Here is a 2877-nt window from a genome sequence, read left to right as displayed (position 1 = left end):
CTTTTCTTAATTCTCAATTGGACATCAGCCTCCTTCCTCAGAGATCCAACGAACACAAAGTTAGTTACGAAATTCTAACAGTAGTAATGGTAAGAAATCTTCCGGCAGGAGCGGGGTTAAAGTGGACTTGTAATGCTTTTCCATATTTTCTGTCACATCTACAATGTGGGATTTTCATGTTAAATGCGGCCAAAACGTATTTCAGACAAATCCAGAGAGCTAAAACTTTCATATCTCCAACTGTTCTGAACGTTCTAGTTTCAACAGTTTTATACAGAACACTTAGACAACCTTCTATGATTGGTCATCTGCTCCAGGCAGGATTGTAGTGTTTTTGTTTTTTTTAAAGCTACTGTGGTGTTAACAATGTCGCATGTAGCTACATACTAACCTCAGTAAAATATGTCATCTTGGCTGCCAATGTTGTTAAAATCTCCCAAATTCCGGGTTCACACTACTCCTGAAACATTTCCGTTTATGTAGTATTTGGTTTAAAAGTCTTAATCTGTGATTTGTGACAATAGAAAGTGCTTCTACACTTTGTTAGTGTCCAATGCTAACTATAGTAGCTACATGCTAACGGCAGTAAACAATCATCTGGGCTTCCATTGCCGTTAATATGTGCTCAATTTTGGGTTGCATTATTGCTAAAACATCTCCGATTAGGTAGTATTTGGCTGAGAAGCCTTTATCTGGGTTGCATTATTGCTAAAACATGTCCGATCGGGTAGTATTTGACGGCCAATGTTGGTCATTTCTACCCAATTTTCTTCTTAAGATTTTTCAGAACGTCTCATAGAGTTGGTGAATACAGGTGCAGCAGCCATAAGCAGTATGAGAAAGATGTGGGCTCCTATCATGCCAATGGTCTTTGCCAAAACTAAACCAAAACAACAGTTCCAGTATGAGTCCCAAAATTCAGATCCTTCCATGACAGTGACACCCGAGGAACATTTCCGGAGAGATGTTTTCCTCCCACTAGTTGACAGACGTAACAGGCACTAATGAGCGCTTTGTGCTGATGATGTCATTTCATAGTCGGTTCGGCTTCATTTATGGAAGAGGGGAAATGGAAAAGGCTGTAGAAAGTTGCCCACTTGAAGACAGCTGCATAAACATGGAAAAAACACTCACTGCAATGTAGACGCTGAGGACAATGTACACATGTCGGCTGCTGTCACCGCTGTGCCGCCAAAAGAAACCACTGGCCTGCCGAATTTGAGCTACATTTACAGAAACAATTTAGTTGAACTGTACCCAAACCTCAGCATTGCTCGCCGACTCATGGTGCCTGTGACTGTAGCGAGGGGAGATAGGAGATTCTCATCTGAGGTAAACAATGCTCCAGGAGTGGCTGTCAGCTCTTGTTTAGATTTCAGTTGAGCATGAGGTAACAACACGTCTGGACAAAGATGAACTTATTAGAGCATCCTTAGCACTCAAGCACAGAAGTATGGATTTTTAAACAGGAGTTACTCAAGTGGAATCTACGAAACCAATCATTGTGAATTATCATTAGTTTTGTTTCACTCAGACACTTTGTTTGTTAATTTAAGTTGAGAGGAATGTTTAAGGTGTTTTTTATGTCAGCTCAGACAGCTAATAGTACATACTGTACTTTTCAGTTAAACAGAGTAGTTGCCATCCAAGATAGGTGAGGTTCATTCCAAAGCAACGTACTGTGTAAGAGTTTCAGTTTTAATCAAAGGAGTAGGCCTAGGTTGGACTATTTCTATGTTGAGCGTTCATAGAGCTGAAAGGTCAACATAGCAACGATAAAAAGCCTTGCTTTTCCTGCTCTTTTATGTTTATATTTTATGTGGGTAGGGCCCAACATTAATCATTGAAACGGCCCACCAAGGCTATAAGGTTGCCACTGCTCCTGACTTAGTTCCACAACATTGCGTTTACCCCGCCCCTGCCTGCCACCACCCCCTCTTTCCGAAATAGCGACTAGATTCAACTGTCAGTCTGGTTCTCTCCTGATCCAATAGCTAGTTAGTCGGCTAGCAGGTGTGCTAAAAACAAAAGCTAGTGACCTTGCGTCAACAATGCAGGCTAACCCCAGCTAGCTTAATTACTCAAACTTGCACGCATAGATGCCAAACCATGACTTACGTTTGACCAAAGATTTATTAAATATTACACCCCAGACCGGGTTGTGAGGTGCATTCCTAACCAGGCAACTGGAGTTGTTCCAGGGGAGCAGACACATATGGATTTTAGCAGCATTTAAACAATTTGATTATTGAAAAATGTGATTAACAACATCCGATGGCTCTCATTATCATCACAATATTTCTTTGGAAAATATTTTACCTTATAGATCAAATTGCGTTCAATTGTGACTATTTTCTGAGTGCATTTTACTTTTAAACTAGTTTACAAGTCTAATTTAAAACTTCTGGTTTAACGGCAGGCAAATTAGTTGTCAGGGAAATCCCTGAATTGTGAATGAAATTGTCATAAAACTGTCATGTAGCTTGAAATGAAAATACTAAAGTAAGTTACAAGTTTCCAATTTTTTTTACCGTGGCACAGTAACAACTTTAAGTGATTTGTTTTTTGCCAAGAAAGTGGGAGAAAAACTTAGGCACCATGGCTACATGCCGCTGCATTTCAGACACCCCATTGTAAGAGGGACTGTCCCTAGCACCCAGAGTAGCCTAGCACCACCTTAAATGCCATCACCAGTCCTGGCCACATTAAGAGCAAATGGACCCTTGCCCAATAATCAGCCAACTGCCAAGCAAATCAGAAAGTGTACAGTGATTTGATTCCTTTACTTTAGTGAATAGTATAAAACAATGAGTTTTGTAAACAGTAGGGATGAGCGAGTACAGCATTATCTGTATCTGTATCTGTTTACCACATGAA

At 40.3% G+C, this 2877-nt stretch overlaps 1 long non-coding RNA gene across 1 annotated transcript in view; it reads left to right on the top strand.

The window, feature by feature from the left end:
• Positions 1–40, top strand: part of LOC116685994 (uncharacterized) — a 14244-nt gene extending 14204 nt beyond the window's left edge. Inside the window, exon 3 of the long non-coding RNA XR_004331111.1 lies at positions 29–40. This is a non-coding gene — a long non-coding RNA (uncharacterized LOC116685994). The remainder of the gene's footprint in view (positions 1–28) is intronic.
• The last annotated feature ends 2837 nt before the right edge of the window (positions 41–2877 follow it).

This window comes from Etheostoma spectabile, unplaced genomic scaffold (genome assembly GCF_008692095.1).
Source record: "Etheostoma spectabile isolate EspeVRDwgs_2016 unplaced genomic scaffold, UIUC_Espe_1.0 scaffold280, whole genome shotgun sequence".
Taxonomy (NCBI): Eukaryota; Metazoa; Chordata; class Actinopteri; order Perciformes; family Percidae; genus Etheostoma; species Etheostoma spectabile.
The sequence above is the reverse complement of the archived record's forward strand: the minus strand, read 5'-3'. Positions and strand labels throughout refer to the sequence as shown.